Below are 23,839 nucleotides of genomic sequence, written 5' to 3'. Positions count from 1 at the left end.
TTTAAACATGGTTTGAATTTTTCTGCCAATTTCAGCTTTAAGTTCACGCTGTGGCAGCAGAAGGAGAAGAAGAAGCTCCCATGGAGATTATTGTTGATGTGATTGATATGAATGATAATGAACCTGTCTTCACCCAAGACACTTTCCTTGGCAGTGTTCCAGAAGCTTCACCAATAGGTAGTTTAATTTATCTTTAATTTATGATGTGTAAATAGGTTTCAAAATTATTTGCAGTGTTTAGTTAGTGTTTAGATCTCCATCTGTATTTCACTGTGGATTATGTCATGTTTAACTGTCATTATTCCTTTCTGTACAGGACTGGAATTCATGAAGGTCACAGCCACTGATTCAGACGACCCTACCTCGGTCAATGCTAATATCAGATACTCCATCATCAGTCAGAATCCAGTAGAGCCGAATCCAAACATGTTCGACATTAATCCTGTGTCTGGAGCGATTAGAGTCACCGCTGAGGGACTGGACAGAGAGGTGAGTATTCCACAGATGTTTTTATCCTGCAGGGCTATTGTTCACTAAATAATATTTACAAACCGGATTCCAAAAAAGTTGGGACACTAAACAAATTGTGAATAAAAACTGAATGCAATTATGTGGAGGTGGCAAATGTCAATATATTATTCATAATAGAACATAGATAACATATCAAAAGTTTAATCTGAGTAAATGTAACATTTTAAAGGAAAAATATGTTGATTCAAAATTTCACAGTGTCAACAAATCCCAAAAAAGTTAAGTAATAAGTAGTAGTAAGTAGTAAGTAGTAATAAGTTTCTGGAAAAAGGAAATTGAGCATATAACGAACGGCTGGAAGACCAATTAACACTAATTAGGTCTATTGACCACATGATTGGGTATAAAAAGAGCTTCTCAGAGTGTCAGTGTCTCTCTGAAGCCAAGATGGTAAGAGGATCACCAAGTCCACCATTGTTGCGCAGAAAGATAGTGCAGTGATACCAGAATGGTGTTACCCAGCGTAAAATAGCAAAGACTTTTAAGTTATCATCATCAACCGTGCATAACATCATCAAACGATTCAGAGAATCTGGAACAATTGCTGTGCGTAAGGGTCAAGGCCGTAAAACTCTACTGGATGCTCGTGATCTCCGGGCCCTTAAACGTCACTGCACCTCAAACAGGAATACCACTGTCAACGAAATAACAGAATGGGCTCAGGAATACTTCCAGAAAGCATTGTCAGTGAACACAATCCACCGTGCCATCCGCCATTGCCAGCTGAAACTCTACAGTCCAAAGAGGAAGCCATTTCTAAGCAAGCTCCACAAGCTCAGACGTTTGCACTGGGCCAGGGGTCTTTTAAAATGGAGTGTGGCAAAATGGAAGACTGTTATGTGGTCAGATGAGTCACGATTTGTAGTTCTTTATGGAACACTGGGACGCCATGTCATCCGGACCAGAGAGGACAAGGATAACTCAAGTTGTTATCAACGCTCCGTTCAGAAGCCTGCATCACTGATGGTATGGGGTTGCATGAGTGCTTGTGGCATAGGCAGCTCGCATGTCTGGAAAGGCACCATTCTGTAGCAATCTCAACATCATGGCTACGTAGGAGAAGGATCCGGGTACTGAAATGGCAGCCTGCAGTCCAGATCTTTCACCTGTAGAAAACATTTGGTGCATCATAAAGAGGAAGGTGCGACAAAGAAGGCCCAAGACGATTGAACAGTTAGAGGCCTGTATTAGACATGAATGAGAAAGCATTCCTATTTCTAAACTTGAGAAACTGGTCTCCTCTGTCCCCAGACGTCTGTTGAGTGTTGTAAGAAGAACTTTTTTAGGATTTGTTGACGCCATGAAATTGTGAAACAACATATTTTTCCCTTAAAATGATACATTCTCTCAGTTTAAACTTTTGATCTGTGATTTGTGTTTTGTTCTGAATAAAATATTAGATGTTGGCACCTCCACATCATTGCATTCAGTTTTTATTCACAATTTGTTTAGTGTCCCAACTTTTTTGGAATCCGGTTTGTAGTTAGAACAGACCTAGATGGTCACAGGTTAAATTTGAATTGATGTGGAATGAAACAGTAAATAAAAGTCCCAGTAATGATTCTTGATTCTTCCAGAAATATCCTAAATACACCCTGAAGATTCAAGCTGCAGATATGGCGGGTTCTGGCTTCATGGCTTTTGCAATGGCTATTATTACTGTAACAGACAGCAACGACAATGCACCCAAATTTGAGAAGACCTCGGTAAAGCACTTCACCAAACACTATAGTTTACAGAATATAACACAGTAGCCTGAACTTACTGGTTAGGATTTATGTCTTTAATCCTGAATCATATCCTGGGGCGTCTTTATTCTTGCGTTCACTGGCTTTTCTTTGTTGTTCTTTCAGCCTCTGGACTTTGAGACAATCCCAAAGTATAATCTGTTGGTGGCTGTGGAGAACGACGTTCCTTTAGTCAAACTTATTCCCACGTCGACTGCCAAAATCATTGTGAAATTTTTGGATGTGAATGAAGCTCCAGTGTTTGATCCACAGGTGAAAGAGGTTTCTGTACCTGAAGATACAGCTGTTGGTTCTCAGGTGACTGTGTTCACCGCCACTGATCCAGACACAGCGAGGGCTCAGACCGTGACGTAAGAGCCACCAAACATAACCCTTATTACTAAATGTGATGGACATATTTCTGATGATTTATTTTGGTGTGATAAATCAATTGATGTGATATTTTTGACTTTTAGATTCTTATTATAACTAAATATATTTCCTACAACTAGGTTTAAAGTAACACTTGGAATATTATTTATTCATTAATTGTTTGTAACCACTATACCCAGTTCAAGTTCGTCGTAGCTCCAGACCGTACCCGGCACAGACAGGAACACACCCTGTAGGGGGCACCAGTACATCACTCTCATACATTTGCTCACACACTCACACATACGGACACTTGTGAGTCGTCATTCCACCTACCAACCTGTGTTTTTGGACCGTGGGAGGAACCCAGAGCACCCAGAGGAAACCTACGCAAACACTGGAAGAACCCTTCACAAACAGTTGCAGGACTCGAACCCACAACCCAAGGAATACCTGTTGTGCCACTGTGCCACCCTGCCTTAAAATCACAGCTTCAAAATCACTGAGATGGTCTACTGAGCTGTAATAGTGGCTACAGAGCTACTGCAGGGTCAGCAGTGTAGAAAGTGTGCTGTGTAACTGTCTGTGGAGGGTAGGACCTCCACCACCAACTTGATTTAAGGACAGTGTTGTAAAAGTTAATTACACTCTGCAGCTGTAGGGGGAGCCCCGGAGCTATAATACCGAATCTTACCTAGTGTTCTTTTAGATCTGATAAAAACCTGCTTGTTTTTTTGGACTTTCTCTCAGATAAAGAAGCACTGATATTGATTGTGTATCTGCTGTTTGTTGTAGGTATCGTGTAGGTGCTGATGCTGCTGGTTGGCTGAGTGTTGATGGAGAGACTGGAGTAATCAACGTGAAGAGCCCCATGGACAGAGAGTCACATTTTGTGAAAGATGGAAATTACAGAGCTCTGATCCTGGCTGTGGACAATAGTAATGCTTTGCCTTGGTTTTTTTTATCTACAAAAAAAAACATGCTGTAGCTTCTCCTAATAGATTTCACACATTTACAGATCGGGCTCCAGCCACTGGTACAGGAACCCTCCTGATAAATGTGGAGGATGTGAATGATAACTCTCCCGTTATTGAAGAGAAGATGATCACAGTGTGCAGTAAGGAGCCAGCTCCAGTGCTGCTGTCTGTGATGGATAAAGATGGGCCTGGATTTGCTGCTCCATTTAAGGTGGAGCTCCAAGGAGAAAGTAGGAACTACTGGACGGCCAAGATGGACAAAAATGGTAAGCTTAAGTGACACCTGGACAAAAACAAATTTGAGAACAAGGTCCGCTGAAGAACAAAAAGAAATATAAAAAACTAAATCTATATTTTAATAAGCTCAAACATAAAATTTATTAAACAGATTAATTACAGTACAGTATGGACTTTAATAAGTGCTGCTAAATACAATGCTCTCAACTTCAGAGAATAGCAATGAATGGGTAACACAATACAATATGGGGTGCAGTATACGACAGTAATAAACATTACTAAATGGTTAAGTAATGTCTTAACTTATTATTAGACCCTCATTATGATGTTATTAAGAATTACTAAGTATTTAAATGTCTCAGTTAACCATTAGAATTAAAAATCTGTTTTACATAAGAGTATATTAACTGGCTCCATGCTCTTCATGTAGATACTTGCGTTTTTGTTTGTTTGTTTATTATGAATTATATTAATACAATAAGAATATAGCATAATACATCAAAAGTTAAATGTTTAAAGTTATTACTTAAACAAATATTTAATTATTTAATGTTGTATGTGATACGTCTTGTAAAGTTGACTTCAAATTCTCTTAATAATTATTTACCTAAACATTATACATTCCATTCTCTTACTCTTTTACTTTTCACATTTCTTTGTAGTAGATTGTTGTTCATTGTTGTTTTGCTGTAGGAACTGGAATTCTCCTCACTCCTAACACTGCACTGAATGAGTGAGAATACAACATTACTCTGAGGGTGTATGACAACAGCCTCCTGCATCAGGACCACACTGTTCTAGCCACTGTACACGGATGTATAGGAGAAGTGGAGTATTTTTGTCTGAAGGTTTGAGAGAAGATGCACATTTTACTTAAAAACCAATTACAAACTTCAGCTTCATCTTAATTTCTTTGGAGCAATAAGAAGAAAAACACAGTCATTGTCAGATTAAATTTCAAGTTGATATTTAATTTGTGTTTAATTCTTTATTTAAACTGCAATATATTTCAGTTTTATCTGATGTTTGCTGTAGATTGGTTTTAAAAATACATTAACGTCTTTACTGTGTGGTTGATTCTTAAAACAATTTTCTAATTTCTCTATGAATTTCACTAAAGATTTTTATTTAATTAAATCAACTATTAGTATATTTTTGGTGAAAAAATTATATATACACATCCAGTTAAAGGTCATGGTAGGTCCGGAGCCTGGAGGGGACGCCAGTCCTTCACAGGGCGACATACATTCACTCACACACTCACACCAACAGACACCTTTGAGTCGCCAATCCACCTACCAACTTGTGTTTTTGGAGCGTGGGAGGAAACCAGAGCACCCGGAGGAAACCCACACAGACACAGAGAGAACACACCACACTCCTCACAGACAATCACTCGGAGGAAACCCACCCAGACACAGGGAGAACACACCACACCTCACAGACAGTCACCCGGAGGAAACCCACGCAGACACAGGGAGAACACACCACACTCCTCACAGACAGTCACCCGGAGGAAACCCACGCAGACACAGGGAGAACACACCCCACTCCTCACAGACAGTCACCCGGAGCGGGACTTGAACACACAACCTCCAGGTCTCTAGAGCTGTGACTGAGACACTGCTGCACCACTGTGCCACCTGTAATTAGTAATTTTCAAACCTTACAGGTACGTTCCACTGAACAATAAACTTGCTCTATTTCTTCTCCAAAAAGCAGCCCAGGCTGTTGCAGGTATTAAACTTTTTATTTTACTTCTTATAATGTATTTGCAAAGCTGCAGTTCCTGTTTCCTGTGGCGTGTAATTCAGCAAATCATGTAATCTGTGGTTGGGAAAAAAGATTAAAATATTGTCAGACAGGAACTAAACACACAGATTAAAGCACAGGAGCTTCTTGATGTTTTTGAAATTAAACTAAACCCTTTGATCAGTGATGACTGCAGAGTGTGAGATGATCTTTAACGTCCTTCTGGTTTTGCTCCAGGTGAGAACAACCCTAGTAAACTGATTAAAATAAAGGTTATATTTCATATGTATGACTGTATTTTCATATTGAAACTGTTAATAATGAATCATTTTTATTTAAATTGTGTTCCTCGTGCCAGGCTTTGAGTCCCGAAGCTGATTCATCACCGAGGTTGAGGAACATTGGACCTGACCCTGAAAACGTGGCCCTGGCAGATGCTGGTATGTAACTTCTTCTTTACTGTAGTTTGAGTTTAGTGCTCTTCACATTTCTGCTCATATATCTACATCCATCATCAATATTATAACTCGATTATTTATTATTATTATTGAATATTTGAGTTTAGTAAATCACTGATTTGAAGATAGTCCTTGTGTGTAGAAGTATGTTTGCTATTATCAAGATTTTTACTGCCTTTATGTAACACAAATCACAAAAGAAACAGCCTCAAAAACTCTACAAATATGTTCATACTTTAAAGGCAAAATGTATCATAAATATACAGCTATAAATCTAAATAATGTCTTAATAATTCATTTTATTTCTAACATTTGTTATTAATATTTGATAGTTGAGTGCTCAAATTTGTCATGTACACACACACACACACACACACAGCAATCACAATTACATCACTTTCTGTTTTATATATCGTTTTAAATATAGTTATAAATCCAGTTTTATTAAAAGTCAGGAGGATGTGTTTCAGCTTTTGTTCATGAATATGTTTATATGTATATTCATAAAAATTCTGAATATAGAATATAAGTCAAATCTGCAAATGAAAAACCTCAGCAATCTGTGAAATCAGCTTTAATCAGAGACCAACTGGAATTAACCATGGTCCGTTTGACTGAACGTGTAATTATAGACAGGTGTGTAAATGATCATTCGTGAAATTAAAGTTGGAACAAAGACTGGTGCTGCATAAACCAGTGTAATCACCTCCAGACGATCATGAATGTAGTGTTTGTGTTGTTACTATTATTTTAAAAAGAACCCTTCCAAGACGTTCCAGTTCTGCAGTTTCCAGAGTCGTCTGTGGAGCTGAAGAGAAGAAAGAGAGAGTGGGTGAACATCCCACCAATCAACATCCCAGAGAACGACAGAGGACCTTTCCCCATAGCGATAGTGCAAGTGAGTAGAACTGATCTCTATCTCAAGCAGGAAATCTCTTTCTGACTATTTTATTTCTGCACTAAACTTTATCTCTGTGTCCAGATCCAGTCTGATAAGTCTGAGGAAGTTAATGTCACATACAGCATCAGTGGAAAAGGAGCAGACCTGCCCCCAGAGGGACTTTTCACCGTGAACAGAAACACTGGCTGGCTCTATGTCACAGCGTCTCTAGACCGAGAGTCCAAAGATAAATATGTGGTGAGAGATTTTGATTCTAATAATGTAAGAGTCTAAATGTTAGACTGAGAATACACTAAAGAACATATGTTAAAGCAGCACATTTATGCACCGTCCTTTAAACATAGTTTGAATTTTTCTGCCAATTTCAGCTTCAAGTCCACGCTGTGGCAGCAGAAGGAGAAGGGAAAGCTCCGATTGAGATTGTTGTCAATGTGATTGATATGAATGATAATGAACCAGTTTTCACTCAAGACACTGTCCATGGCAGTGTTCCAGAAGCTTCACCAATTGGTAGTTTAATTTTATTATAATTTATAAGGTAGTTAATCTTGTACAATATATATATATATATATATATATATTTTTTCTCACAAATATTGTTCACTAATTTGCCTAAATCTTGGTTAGTGAGCACTTCTCCTTTACCGAGAATATCCATCCACCTCACAGGTGTGGCATATTAAGATGCAGATTAGACAGCATAATTATTGCACAGGTCTGCCTTAGGCTGGCTACAATAAAAGGCCACTCTAAAATGTGCAGTTTAATTTTACTGTATTGGAGGGTCCAGGGAGTCAGAAAACCAGTCAGTATCTGGTGTGACCACCATTTGTCTCATGCAGTGCCTCATGCAGTGCCACCCATCTCCTCACATAGAGTTGATCAGGTTGTTGATTGTCTGGGAATTTTGGTCCACTTCTCTTCACGGGCTTTGTAAAGTTTCTGGATATTGTCAACTGGAACACGCTGTTGTATACGCCGATCCAGAGCATCCCAAACATGCTCAATGGGGTACATGTCCCATGAGTGTGCTGGTCATGCAAGAACTGGGATGTTTTCAGCTTCCAGGAAGTGTGTACAGATCCTTGCAACATGGGCCCATGCATTAACATGCTGCAACATTAGGCAATGGTCGTGGATGAATGGCACAACAATTGGCCTCAGTATCTCATCACGGTATCGCTGTGCCTTGAAAAGGCCATCAATAAAATGCACCTGTGTTTGTTGCCCATAACATATGCCTGCCCATACCATAACCCCACCGCCACCATGGTTCACTCAATTCACAACATTGATGTCAGCAAATAGCCATACACGGCATCTGCCCTGTACAGTGAAAACCGGGATTCATTCGTGAAGAGAACACCTCTCCAACGTGCCTTACACCATCGAATGTGAGCATTTGCTCACTCAAGTCAGTTACGATGACGTAATGCAGTCAGGTGGAGACCCCAATGAGGATGGTGAGCTTCCCTAACGAGCTTCCATGAGTTTCAGATGAGCTTCCCTGAGAGGGTTTCTGGCAGGTTGTGCAGAAATTCTTATTATTAATTGGTTATGCAAACTGATTGTTGCAGCAGCTGTTCAGGTGCTGGTCTCAGACAATCTTGGAGGTGAAGATACTGTATGTGGAGGTCCTGTGCTGGTGTGGTTACACATGGTCTGCGGTTGTGGGGCTGGTTGGATACACCGCCAAAATCTCTGAAATGCCTTTGGAGTTTATGGTAGAACATTCGATTCACGGGCAACAGCTCTGGTGGAGTTCATTCCTGCAGTGAACAATATTTGAGCCTTTTGTGTACATTAAAAAAGCTCAGTTCATAAATAATGGGAGCAACAACAAAAGTGTTGCATTTATATAGATATATAAATATTATTTATTGACTAATATAATTGTTTGGTTTGTTAATTATTTAAAATAGATCCCTATCAAGATGTTAAAGTTCTCCAGTTTCCAGAGTCTTCTGTGGGGCTGAGGAGTAGAAAGAGAAAGTGGGCCAATTGGATTTCACCAATCAACTTCCCAGAGAACGACAGAGGACCTTTCCCCATACAGATGCTGCAAGTGAGTAGAAGTGATCTCAACCTGAAAATATATTTTTCTATTTTTGTTTGCACTAAATTGTATTCCTGTGCCCAAATAAATTCTCCTTTATCTCCAAAGTGGCCAAAGTCTAAGGAAGTTTCGATCACATACAGCGTCACAGGTGAAGGAGCAGACCTGCCTCCAGTGGGAATTTTCACCATAAACAGAATCACTGGCGAGCTCTGCGTCACAAAGCCTTTAGACCGAGAGGCCAAAGATAAATTTGTGGTAAGAAATTTTGTTTCTGTTAATGTAAGAAATGGCATGTTAGCCTGCAAACACATTAAAGAATAGTATGTTTAGGGTAATCTGTCTAAGCTTTGTACATTTAATATTGTTTGTATCTTTTTCTGCCAACTGTAGCTTCAAGTCCACGCTGTGGCAGCAGATGGAAAAGAAGAAGCTCCCATGGAGATTATTGTCAATGTGATTGATATGAATGATAATAAACCAGTTTTCACCCAAGACTCTTTCCATGGCTTTGTTTCAGAAGCTTCACCAATAGGTAGTTTAATTCATGTTTAATTTATGTTGTACAAATAGGCTTAATTATCATTCATAGCTTTTGGTAGGATCTGTATTTCACTGTGGATTATTTTATGGTCATTATTACTTTCTGTACAGGACTGGAGTTCATGATGGTCTCAGCCACTGATGCAGATGACCCCAACACTAAAAATGCTGATATCAGATACTCCATCATCAGTCAGAATCCAGTAGAGCCGAATCCAAATATGTTCGACATTGATCCTGTGACTGGAGCGATTAGCGTCAAAGCTGAGGGACTGGACAGAGAGGTGAGTATTTACAAAGTCACTTTGTTTTCCACTGAGACAACACAGCTATGACAGGCTAAGGTAGTCATGGGTGAGATCTGAGTTTATGTGGAATGAAATAGTAAATTAAACTTCCTGATCATGACTCTTGATTCTTCCAGAAATATCCTGAATACACACTGGAGATTCAAGCTGCAGATATGGCGGGTACTGGCTTCACAGCCCTCACAGCCTTTGCAAATGCTATCATTACTGTAACAGACAGCAACGACAATGCCCCCAAATTTGAGAAGTCCTCGGTAAAGCACTTCACTAAACACTATGGTTTACAGACAATAACACAACACACTGAAATTATATGCTTTTTAATCCTAAAACAGGGCGGCACAGTGGTGCAGCAGGTAGGTGTTGCAGTCACACAGCTCCAGGGACCTGGAAGTTGTGAGTTCGAGTCCCGCTCCGGATGACTGTCTGTGAGGAGTGTGGTGTGTTCTCCCTGTGTATGCGTGGGTTTCCTCCAGGTGACTGTCTGTGAGGAGTATGGTGTGTTCTCCCTGTGTCTGCGTGGGTTTCCTCCGGGTGACTGTCTGTGAGGAGTGTGGTGTGTTCTCCCTGTGTCTGTGTGGGATTCCTCCGGGTGACTGTCTGTGAGGAGTGTGGTGTGTTCTCCCTGTGTCTGTGTGGGTTTCTTCCCACGCTCCAAAAACATGCGTTGGTAGATTGAATTGGCAACTCAAAAGTGTCCGTAGGGGTGTGTGTGTGTGTTGCCCTGTGAAGGACTGGTGCCCCCTCCAGGATGTATTCCTGCTTTGCGCCCAATGATTCCAGATAGTCTCTGGATCCACCACAACCCTGAACTGGATAAAGGTTACAGACAATGAATGAATGATCTGGTCCAGAATTCAACTGAGTGTGTGTTCAAACCAAGGAAAATTATTTCTTTTGTTGTTGTATTAAAGCAAGCTTTTGTCTTTCAGTACACTGTGTCCGTCCCAGAGAATACAGTTGGAGCTGTGGTGGTGAAGATGGCAGTGACTGATGAAGATGAACCTCAGACTTCTGCCTGGACAGCCAAGTTCAGGATTGTTACTGGCAATAATCTTGAAATTTTCAAAGTTAGCACAGGACCTAACAAACAGGAGGGCATCATTACCATAGTTAAGGTAATACTGTATTGAAGCATATCAATACCAGAATTAAAATGAAAATGTAAAATCCCAAATTGAAATTTGTATTTAATGAAGCAGTTTTTTCACCCCACAGTAAATAGTGAAGCTTCTTTCCATTTGGTTGCATTGAGGCATCATAATGTAACAACTGCACTATTTAAAGTGCAAATGATAATTAGAAAAATAATCTAAGCCTTGTTTTTTCAAGCAGATTGATACAAGAGAAAACATGGCCAGTTAATTAAAAAATTTATCGTGGTGTCATGTGTAAAGGCATTAAGCATCAAAGTTGGTTCAACCTGCTCTGCTAATGTAAAAGTATCTATAAATTCTTTGGCCACTATGTTTTACAGTTAAAGCAAATTTCACTGAGCTGCCATTGGCCTCACCCTGACGGAAAGGCTGACAATTGAGGAAATAAATTAATTTGGTTTGGTTTAAAATTTTCACAAGCATTTTGCCACAAAATAAGCGCAGCTGGTTATTGCAAAGTGGAATTTGAATTTTGTCATCTTTCTAGCACGGTGGTGAGTTGAAAATTACATTTCAAATGCATTGTCCCGTAACTGAAGAATAACATTATAGTTATTATTTTGACACTTATTGCATGATCAAATTGGGAAATACATTTTCATATAAACAAACCTACTCAAATGTATTCAAATATCTCTATAAATGAAATTAAAATAGTAGACTACCAAATTGCAAATGTAAATGGAATTATTGAGCTAAAATTTGGCATATTTAAATTCAGACTTAGAATTATACCTTTTAATGGTATACATGATGATCTGAATTGTATACTGGCTGGATTGAATGTGTCAGCAGAGAATTAAATGAATAGTATAGAATAAAATTATTTATGAATACAGAATGGCAAGGTTTGGTAGGTTGCAGAAAATGGACATGGGACTAGACATATTTAAGTCAAGATGGCAAGTAGAAATAGATCAACAAATTCAGTATTTAAATTCCCTTAGAAAGCAGTGGAGGCAAGTAGGTGAAGAGGAAAGAGGAGTTATTAACTTGCTACAGAAAAGGCTGGAGTGTAGGCTGGCAGTATTGAGGAGAGCAGAGACCTTGAGGAAAAGAAGGAAAGTGCTAGGGCAGCTTTTTCAGAAATACTTTTAAATTTGTAAAGACCTTATTTGGTAAGGAGACGTCTAGGAGTTTAAAAAAAAATTGCAAATAGGGATTTAGAGTAGGATTTCAGCTGTGTGTACTAAGAATAAGGCAAAGGACTTAGAGCTGCCACAAGATATTCCACTAGTGGTTGAAATAGAGTGGCAAATGGAATCATTCCAGAAGAATGCAAAATAGCACTGGGTATCCTTATCCCCAAGAAAAAGTGGTACAGTGCAGCAGTAAATGATACAGAGCAGGCTGTGGGGCTAAAGACTGATTTGGTGAAGGCTATTAATAGCATTTAGAGACAATGTTTGTCAGGAAAGTTGAAATTGTGGTATCTTGAGTTTGGTCGGCTGAGGGTGCCGCAGTGTTTTAAGAGGTGTGGCAAGGTATGGAAGCAGGGCTAACACTTACAAGTTTAGTTGAGGAGTTTAAATGTGCGAAAATGAGTTGCGAGATGATTTTTTTATGATTTAAGGATGCTGTGGTAAAAGCAGCGCCTGTAACAAAATCAGGAAGGAAGTGGAATTCACAAGTAGCAGTGCAGGTATAGGAGCTCTTGTCTTCATTAATTTTACTTCTTTTATTCCTTCAGCCTTTGGACTTTGAGGGAACCCCAAAATACATTCTGTTGGTGGTTGTGGAGAATGACGTTTGGTTTGCCAGACCTGTGACCACATCCACTGCCACAGTCACTGTGAATACTCTGGATGTGAATGAAGCTCCAGTGTTTGATCCACAGGAAAAAACCGTCACTGTATCTGAAGATAAGGAAATTGACTCTCGAATGACTGTTTACACTGCCACTGATCCAGACACAGTGAGGGCTCAGAAAGTGACGTAAGAGCCACCAAACAAAAAACATATAATTAAATGTAATAGTCATATTTGAGATTAAATCATGATCAGTGTTTTTCTTTAACAGAAGAGTTTTTGACTCCTAACATGTTTCCTACAACTTGTAATTCAGAAAAATCCTGCTTTTCTTTGCCTTACTCTCAGATTATTCTCTCTCTGGTAAAAGTCACTGATATTGATTGTGTATCTGCTGTTTGTTGTAGGTATCGTGTAGGTGCTGATGCTGCTGGTTGGGTGAGTGTTGATGGAGAGACTGGAGTCGTCAAAGTGAAGAGCCCCATGGACAGAGAGTCACATTTTGTGAAAGATGGAAAATACAGAGCTCTGATCCTGGCCATGGACGATGGTAATCCATTGTCTTTACATTCTGTTTAAAAAGCTTTGCTGTAGCTTCTCCTTATAGACTTCACACATTTACAGATCGGGCTTCAGCCACTGGTACAGGAACCCTCCTGATAAATGTGGAGGATGTGAATGATAACTCTCCCGTTATTGAAGAGAGGGCGACTGTGGTGTGCAGTAAGGAGCCAGCTCCAGTGCTGCTGTCTGTGACGGATAAAGATGGGCCTGGTTTTGCTGCTCCGTTTAAGGTGGATCTCCAAGGAGAAAGTAGGAACTACGGGATGGCAGAGATGGACAAAAATGGTAAGCTCTTTATTAAATGATGTAGTGATGAGTTTGAAGACAATGTCACTTGAAAAACATAACTAAAAATTCAAAAACAACACAAGCAAGTATAACAGATGATTATGGACAAAAAGAGATTCTGGGTCATGTTTTAACCTGACAACAGAAATAAACAGCCTTTTAGTATTGGATAAGCATCCTGTGTCTCTTATCTCCTCGCATCTCCTCTCTTCATATTAGACATGAGTAAATAGGGATAAAATGCGCCTCAGAATGCATGCTGCATTAATGAGTCAATTACAGGTTACAGGAGAAGGAGACTTATGAGGGCGGAGAAGGAAAGGAAACATCCAAATACAGCTGCTCTATTCCAAAATAGACCATTTTAAGAATAATAACTTTAATTAACTGTAACTGTAATTTTGAACGAGATAACATGTATTTTTTAACTCTGTTACACTGGTATTAAGTTCAAAAATAGAAAGTACAAGAATATACTCATTATACAGTACTGGTTAAATGAAGATCCCCCAACAATACAGAATAGCAAAGAATATTATATATTTCTTATTCATTTTGTTACAAAGGTTAAGTGTATTTTAATTGTGTGTTCCACCTTAAACCCAGAATCTAACTGCTGCACAGTTTAAACTGAATCAGAAAACTCCAGTAAACAGCAGCTGAACAGGAAGCCCGTGTCAGCTTTGAAATGTTTCAGTTTTGCTCTGGAGTTCTGGGTTTGGAGCAGGATGCTATTTTAGATAGAAATCAAAGTTTTAATATTTAGGGGTTCGGACCTCTTGATGTTCAACATTATACTTTGTTGAATATATTGTACATTTATTTACTGATGTGTCTTGTGATAACAGTGAAACAACAGTTCATTGCTGACATCATTCAACTGCTGCTCCATTTAATTAATTTGACTTGTTGCATCTGCATTTTCTTTTCGGTCCTAAAATTGAAAGTACATTTCTTGGTCAATATTTATTGCAGCATCCCTATTTTTAATTTTGTTTTTGTAATGCCAGTTATTCTATTTTACCTAAAAACCTTACTTTTCTTTGTAATAGTTTACTGTTGTTTTGCTGTAGGAACTGGAATTGTCCTCACTCTTAAGGCTGCACTGGACAAAGGAACATACAGGATTGTTCTGAGGGTGTATGACAATGGCCTCCTTTATCAGGACAACAATGTCCTAGCCACTGTTTATGAATGTATGGGAGAAGTGGAATATTTTTGTCTGAAGGTTTGAGAGACATTTCACATTTTACTTAAGAGTCTTTTTCAAGGTTCAGCAAAATCTGTATTAATTTGTTTGGAGCAACCATGCTTTTTCAACTTAACTATGATACCACACTTTTTTTCACATTTCACCCTAGAATAATTGCAGAGTTCTGTGGGATTTTTCTTATAGATTACTTCATTAATCATTTTATTTTAGTGTAGATTAATTAATTAATTCAATCATTGCCTGTAACCCTTATCCAGTTTAGGGTCTGTTTTTTGTTCTTTATGATATTATATATATGCAGTGAATAATGTATACATCTTATTGCACATATTTGCATTATGAATTTCTATTTGAATTTTAAGAAAATTTGCAGATAAAGGTCACTGAGAGATCAAAATCCTTGTTTTCTACTCTGATTTTTAGTTTTGAGTGTTTTTCATTTATTGATACTGATGCACATCCCATAAAGAGACAAAGACATTTTCTGGTGAACACACACCCACACACACACATTTAAAATTATTCTAAGGACCTGTGATGGACAGGAGCCCTAAAACAGTCTGCATTGTGGCACACGGAAATGCAAAAACTGAGTCATGAAATGCGTGTGGCCCCCTAGCTGGTGATTTGATTTTCAGTGCTGTTTTCCAGGTCACAAGCCCACTTTTCTAACTGTTAGGCCATGGATAATGAGGTAACTGTTGATAAATTATTACAAAAGGCTGCAGCAGTCAGTGTTCAGCCTAGATTGTGGAATGAAAGTTAAACACTTAATTTAGTGAGTGAATCTGTGTCCTTTTTTCTTTTTAGCATCTATCTTTTGCCTTCATAGATCCATTCCCCCATTCACAACAATCACCCTCCCTCTTTTATCTCTACCCCCTGCATCTCCACTTTATCCTAACCTTCATCATCCCATTTACCCGTCCTCACATTCCTCTTCTCCATCCTAATTCCTTCCACCACTTCCTAATGTAAACAAGTCTAAAATATTTTTGTTAGACTGGACTAGACTAAGACTGGACAGGCTAATGAATTAATGAACTGGCTACCGACTAAACTGATAACCAAGTTGTGCCCGTGCTTTACTGCATGCATATGAAGAAATCTCAGAATCTGAAGCTCCAGTCTCCAAACTCCAGAACATCCAGCTGTACTTGTACATGACTCTGTGTATGTGTAAATAAACCCCAGTCAACACCAATCTCCAGTCTCCGGACTCTTCCTGAGGAATTTCTAACAATAGCTACTGTATATTTTCAGTACTGTGCTGAGCTGTGTACTGCCAGTCATTTTCTGTGAATTTACAGATTATTTTTTAACCATTCAGTAATGGAGTACAATGGATATCTAATTAATGTGCACATCGAGCTGTTTGTGTAACTCAGCACAGTTAAGACAGGAGGATGTCCCTGCAGTAACTCTTAAGCTCTGTGGGAAGAAAAGATCTCACATGGCACTGTTTAGTATAGCACAGCTGTTTCAGTCTTCTGCTGAATGTGCCTCTGAGATTTCCACTGCTGAAAACCTGAATTACTTGAATATATGTATATAATATAATCTTGCATATGTAATACATGCAAGAAACACAAACGTGCTGCATGAAATTTCTGCTGTTCTAACATATTTGCAAAGCTGCAGTTCTTTTTACCTGTGGTTTTCAAATTAAGAAAAGTAACTGTGGTTAGAATCTTATAAAAAATGTTTAAAGAAGCAGTTTCAGACAGGAACTCACAGACCGCACCACACAGATTAAAGCCTGGGAGCTTCTTGATGTTTCTGAAATTAAACCAAACCTGTTGTTCAGAGATGGCTGCAGAGTGTAAGATGATCTTTAGCGTCCTTCTGGTTTTGCTCCAGGTGAGTATAATGACAGTAAACTGAGTAAAATTAGAAATAGAGATTATATAGTACATTTAGGACAGTACATTCATAATAAAAGATTTTCTAATTCCTCTCTATTCAAACTTCGTCTCAGGCTTTGAACCCAAGGACTGAATTATTACCACGGCTGAGCAACATGGGAACTGACCCTGAAAAAGTAGCCTGGGCAGCTGCAGGTATAAAACTTTATCTTTTACTGTATTTTGAGTTTTCTGTTTGTGTTTAGTGCTCTTGATATTGCTGCTTTTAAACACAGACACACATGGACACACAACAGTAATCTTTCTGTTTTAATAAATATTTAAAAACGGGGCTATTTTTAATTTGTCTGCATGTACGTGTATATTTATATAATGTTTAAATATATACTATAATTTAAGAGTCTGTAATTTGGCAGTTAATGGAAGCAGTAAAAAAAGCTGATTGTTCTCACAGCATTAAATCCCTTTTTAAATCAGAAAATATGGAGCTAGGAGAATGCTTCTTTCCTAAAAAAAAAATTAAAAAATACTGCACTATTAGTAGTGCACAAAAAGAAAATATATGTTCTCTTTTATTGAGAAATCTTCTTGTATTTTCACAATTATCAGCATGGATAGAGCACTCAGACAAACAGTACTTTACAACAAAAGTAGTGTGGAAATGCTAGTTTAGCAGGCCTAGCAGCTCACACAGAGAGTTTTGGGGTGTGTTTGGGGACACATATTGGGGACATTACTTGTGTTTTGAGGTGTTTGTGTTGGATTTGGTGTATGCCATTTGATATGGGTAGTGCAGTGTTCAGGATTTGAGTGACAGAGGATAAGGCTTTGCTGGTCTCTTAAAGCTTAAAGTACTTAAAGCTGTTCCCTAAATCTGGGACCTCAGACATGTTCAGTAAGAGACCTGTGCACATCCAATAACCTTCATTTCATCTGTACCTTTTGAGTCTCTTCTCCTATTTTCAATAAAAATCTTGCCAGCAGAAAACAGCTTACAGCAATGAAAGAAAAAACAAATGGACAAGGTGTAGGGTAAGGTTTTAAAAGACAACAGGCATCCTGCAATATGGGTGAGTATAAATCCACTAACAGTACACAGAGCAATATTTGGCCACAGTAAAATTTAACCATCACCAGGGAAACATAAACAAGCTTAACCATTACATTACTATGTGTATTGTTGTTGTTGTTTTGAATTTTTATTATGTTTTTTAACTGATGGACATATATTTGTGTTGGTGTTTGTTTGTTTTTTTTTATTAAAAATATACCCTTACCAAGGTGTTCCAGTTCTGCAGTTTCAAGAGTCTTCTGTGGGTTTGATGAGGAGAAAGAGGCAGTGGATGATTCCACCAGTCTACATCACAGAGAATGACAGAGGACCTTTCCCCAAAGAGCTGATGCAAGTGAGTAGAACTGAGCTCTAACTCAGTCTGGAAATCCCTGCCTCTCCATTTTATTTTCTACTAAATTATCGCTCTGTGTCCAGATCAAGTCTGCTAAGTCCAGGGAAGTTAAGATCACATACAGCATCACCGGAGAAGGAGCAGACCTGCCCCCAGTGGGACTTTTCACCGTAAACAGAAACTATGGCTGGTTCTACGTCACAGCGCCTCTAGACCGAGAAATCAAAGATAAATATGTGGTGAAAGATTTTGCTTCTGCTGATATAAGAATTGGCATATTAGCATAAGAAAACACGAAAAGAACATATGTTAACATGGTTTGTATCTTTTTCTGCCAATTTCAGCTTAACGCTCACGCTGTGACAGCAGAAGGAAAAGAGGAAGCTCCCATGGAGATTATTGTGAATGTGATTGATATGAATGACAATAAACCAGGTTTCACACAAGACACTTTCCTTTGCAGTGTTCCAGAAGCTTCAGCAATAGGTAGTTTAATTTATCTTTATGTTGTACAAACAGGGTTCATAATTTTTTATTTTAGTGGGGATCTGTATTTCACATTTTTTTCATTATAACTTTCTGTGCAGGATATGAGTTCATGAAGGTCACAGCCACTGATGCAGATGACCCCAACACTGACAATGCTGATATCAGATACTCCATCATCAGTCAGAATCCAGTAGAGCCGAATCCAGACATGTTCGACATTAATCCTGTGACTGGAGCGATTAGAGTCAAAGCTGAGGGTCTGAACAGAGAGGTGAGTATTTAGCTGAGGATCTTATTCAGTATTACATACAAAGTCACTTTGTTTTCCACTGAGACAACACAGCTATGACAGGGTAAGGTAGTCATGGGTGAGATCTGAGTTGATGTGGAATGAAATAGTGAATTAAACTTTCCAATCATGACTTTTGATACTTCCAGAAATATCCTGAATACATCTTGGTGGTTCAAGCTGCAGATATGGCAGGTTCTGGCCTCAAAGCATTTGCAAATGCTATCATTACTGTAACAGACAGCAATGACAATGCACCCAAATTTGAGAAGACCTCGGTAAAGCACTTCACTAAACACTATGGTTTACAGACAATAACACAACACACTGAAATTATATGCTTTTTTGTCTCCGCCCATGTCCCGCATTTGTTCCGCCTCCTTGTCCACCGTCCTCGTTATCTGTTTCAGGTGTGTCTCACCTGTTCATGTATTTAAGCTCCGCTCCTGTCTCTGTGAAGGCGGCACCAGCCGCTCCTGTCCCCGAGAAGGCGGCTTCCACAGCCGCTACTGTCCCTGAGAAGGTGGCTTCTACGGCCGCTCGTGTTTCTGAGAGGGCGGCTCCCTCAGCCGCTCATGCTCCTGAGAGGGTGGCTTCCTCAGCCGCCCGTGCTCCTGAGAGAGCAGCTTCCTCAGCTGCTAGTGTTCCTGAGAGGGCGGCTTCCTCAGCCGCTCGTGCTCCTGAGAGAGCAGCTTCCTCAGCCGCTCGTGCTCCTGAGAGGGCAGCTTCCTCAGCCGCTCGTGTTCCTGAAAGGGCAGTTTCTTCCGCCGCATCTGCTCCAGAGAAAGCGGCATCCCCCGCTGACTGTGACTGTGGCCCCGGCCGCTTCTGCACCCGTGACTATGGCCCTGGCCACTTCATTTCATGTCCGTAAATCAGCCCCATGGATTTCTAGGCCGATCCCCAGAACTGTGCCCAGGCTGGTACCTCGGACAGCCCCACAGACTTTTGCCAGTCCTGGGCACCCTCAAGTTGTTTTTGTTCCTCTGTCTGTTCCTGTCCTGGTTCCTGTCTCTGTCCTCGTCCCTGTACCTGTGTCTGCCTTTGTCTCTGTTCCTGTCCCTGTCACTGTGTTCATTTCTGTCCCCGTAAAACGTCCTGGTCCTTGTTCCCCTGCCAAGTCCAGTCCAGTCCCCTGTTAATAATCCAGTCCCATCCCCTGTCCAGTCACCTGCTTCTGTCCCACCTTCTGTTTCTAATCCCGTTCTGTCTCCAGTCTTGTCTCCGTTGTCTATGCCTGTCCAGTCTCGATCCCCATTTCAACCCTCTGTCCAGTCCTATGTCCAGTCCCAGTACCCAGTTTCGTCACCTGTCCTGTCTTAAGTTCTGTCACCCATCCTGTCTCAAGCCTCAGTCCTGTCTCCATTCCAGTCCCCTGTCCTGTCACCTGCCCATGTCCAGTCTTCTGTCTCTAAACCTGTTCAGTCCCCAGTATTGTCTCAATTCCTGTCCAGTGTGCCACCTTAATCTCATTTCAAGTCTTGTGTTTCCACTCCCGTCCTGTCTAGTCTGTTCCAGTCCCTAGTCCCGTCTCCTGTTTCATTTTGTAAGTTACCTGTCCAGTCTCTTGTTTAGTCTCCTGTCGCTACCCTTTGTCAGTCTCCTGTCCTGTCCCGAGTACAGTCACCTATTTCCGGTCATGTCGTGCCCCCTGTTCCTGTGTCTGTTCTTGTCTTGTCCTGAGTCCTGTCTCCTGATGGTTCTTTGTCTTGTCTTAGTCTGTCTTGTTTTCCGTGCTCTATCCTGCGCCAGCTCCTGGGGGGTCTAGGTGTACGCGCCCCAGGAGTTGCGCGTTCAGGAGGGGGCATCTGTCATGCACTCGTCCTGTCATGTCTGTTTTCCTCGCCATGTGCTCTCTCAGCACATGGCTCTGTTTGTTGTTGTCCTTGTCTCTGCCCATGTCCCAGCTTTGTTCCGCCTCCTTGTCCACCGTCCTCATTATCTGTTTCAGGTGTGTCTCGTCTGTTCATGTATTTAAGCTCCCTTGTGTCACTTCCATTTATCGGTCATTCGTGTTGTATCTTTCCTACTCCGAGTCAAGTCGTTGTCTTTCCCAGTCAAGTCATTTCATTTTGTTTCCAGGTCATGTCGTTTTGTTTCTTTCCCACTCCAAGTATAGTTGTTTTGTTTCCTAGTTATGTCGTTTTGTGTCTTTGTCTTTTCAAGTCATGTCGTGTTCATTCTCTCCCACTCCAAGTCAAGTCGTTTTGTTTCCTAGCCGTTTCGTTTTGTTTCCTATTCATGTCGTGTTGTTTCTTTGTTTTGTTACATTAAAGTATATGTGTTTTAGCAAGTGCATCCGCCTCTGTCAGTCCGCCCCGCCAATCGTGACACCTAAAACATATTTTAATATGTTGATCTGGTCCAGAATTCAACTGAGTGTGTGTTCAAACCAAGGAAAGTTACTCCTTTTGTTGTTGTATTAAGGCAAGCTTTTGTCTTTCAGTACAACGTGTCTGTCCCAGAGAATACAGTGGGAGCTGTGGTGGTGAAAATGGCTGTGACTGATGGAGATGAACCTCAGACTCCTGCCTGGACAACCAAGTTCAAGATCATTCAAGGAGACACCAGTGGAATTTATAACGTTAGCACAGCACCAAACAAACAGGAGGGGATCATTACCACTGTTAAGGTAGCACTGACACCACTTCAAATTGTCAGTTGAATAAACCCTGGGGCGTCTTAGTTCTTGAGTTCACTGACTTCTGTGTTCCTCCAGCCTCTGGACTTTGAGACAAACCCAAAGTACACTCTGTTGGTGGTTGTGGAGAACGACGATCCTTTTGCTAAACCCATGCCCACGTCCACTGCCACAGTCACTGTGAACGTCCTGGATGTGAATGAAGCTCCAGTGTTTGATCCACAGGTGAAAGAGGTTTCTGTACCTGAAGATACAGCTGTTGGTTCTCAGCTGACTGTGTACACCGCCACTGATCCAGACACAGCGAGGGCTCAGACCGTGACGTAAGAGCCACCAAACATAACCCTTATTACTAAATGTGATGGGCATACTTGAGATCATCTGTTATGGTGTGATAAATCATGATTTATTATGTTTAACTATCTGAGTTTTTCTCTAATATAGGAGGATATCTAACATGTAGATTCTTTTTTTTATAACTTGTGTTAAGTCTGAAAAAACCTGCTTGTTTTCTTGGACTTTCTCTCAGATAAAGAAGCACTGATATTGATTGTGTATCTGCTGTTTGTTGTAGGTATCGTGTACGTGCTGATCCTGCTGGTTGGGTGAGTGTTGATGGAGAGACTGGAGTCGTCAAAGTGAACAGCCCCATGGACAGAGAGTCTCCTTTTTTGAAAGATGGAAAATACAGAGCTCTGATCCTGGCTGTGGACGATGGTAACTGTCTTTATTTTCTATTTACAAGACACTCTGCTGTAGCTTTTACTAACAGACTTAACATGTTTACAGCTCATGTTCCAGCCACTGGTACAGGAACCCTCCTGATAAATTTCGAGGCTGTGAACTCTTCTGTTATTGAAGAGAAGATGATCACAGTGTGCAGTAAGGAGCCAGCTCCAGTGCTGCTGTCTGTGACGGATAAAGATGGGCCTGGTTTTGCTGCTCCATTTAAGGTGGAGCTCCAAGGAGAAAGTAGGAACTACTGGATGGCAGAGATGGACAAAAAGGGTAAGCTCTTTATTAAATGATGTAGTGATGAATTTGAAGACAAGGTCACTTGAAAAACAAAAGGAAAAATTAAAAAGCAACACAATCTGGTAATAAGAAAAAATGAATGTACAAAAATTAAGTAGAGTAATTGCATTTGTTGAATGTTATACATTTATTGTCTGAAGTTCCTCATGGAAACTGTGAAATTGCTCCATTTAATCAATTTAAATGAATGGCAATTTTCTCTTTTGAACTGAAATAGAAAGTAACTGTCCAGGGCCAGTTTTATCATCCCTAATTTTATCTTTTCATAATGCAAATTATTCTGTTTTTACTTAGAAATTTTAATTTACTTAGAATTTTATTTTTTTTGTTGTTGTTGTTCATTGTTGTTTTGCTGTAGGAACTGGAATTCTCCTCACTCCTAAAACTGCACTGGAGCAGGGAAAATACATCATTACTCTGAGGGTGTATGAAAACAGCCTCCTGCATCAGGACCACACTATTCTAGCCACTGTACACGAATGCATAGGAGAAGTGGGGGTTTTTTGTCTGAAGGTTTGAGAGAAGTTGTCGATTTCATTTAAAAACCAATTACAAACTTCAGCAAAAAAAAAAAAATCTTTGTTTCGTTGGAGCAACACGAGAGGAAATACCGTCATTGTCAGTCTTCAGTTTGCAGTTCACATTTAATTTCTTTTATTTTTTAATTACACTGTGATGAATTTCCATTGTTGTCAAATTGTTTTTTTTTTTTTTTAAACTGCTTTCCTGTGTGGTTAATTTTAAGTCTCTTTTCTCATTTTTCTGCATTTTATTGTTTCTTAATTAATCAGTTGCATTTCTATAGTCTATATAGTGTATATGGAAATGTCTTTTAAAGCATATTTGTATGGATGGATTTTTTTAATTAGATTTTTAAGAAAAGATAAAGATCACTAAAAAAATCAAACTTCTGATTTTCTTCTCAGATTTTGGGTTTTGTGAGTTTTTTAATTTACTAATACTTGTCACTAATATCTGAATCTCATGTAGAAAAAACATTTTCTGGTAAACACACACACACAAGTGATCAGGGGCAGTGAACACAAATCACTAAGCAGTGGGCCACCACGTCAGCGCCTAGGGAATGGCTGAGTGTTAAGTGTATTTCTCAAAGGCAGTTTCTCAAGCATTTTTATTCTTTTTAGTCTCTTGTAGCTTTTTCTCCTCCTCCCCATCTCCTTTTTGCACAGAGGTGATAGTTGTCTCTGTGTCTTGTCCGCTCACTTCACCTAATCATTTGTATTCAAATAAACCTTTGAATACAAAAAACAAAGGGAGAAT

At 39.8% G+C, this 23,839-nt stretch overlaps 1 pseudogene; it reads left to right on the top strand.

Moving 5' to 3' along the window:
* LOC136677421 (uncharacterized) overlaps nt 1–23,099 on the top strand; it is a 31,266-nt pseudogene extending 8,167 nt beyond the window's left edge.
* Nucleotides 23,100–23,839: the final 740 nt, after the last annotated feature.

The sequence above is a fragment of the Hoplias malabaricus genome, chromosome X2, assembly GCF_029633855.1.
Source record: "Hoplias malabaricus isolate fHopMal1 chromosome X2, fHopMal1.hap1, whole genome shotgun sequence".
Taxonomy (NCBI): Eukaryota; Metazoa; Chordata; class Actinopteri; order Characiformes; family Erythrinidae; genus Hoplias; species Hoplias malabaricus.
Note: the sequence above shows the minus strand (reverse complement) of the source record. Positions and strands in the feature narration are given on the sequence as shown.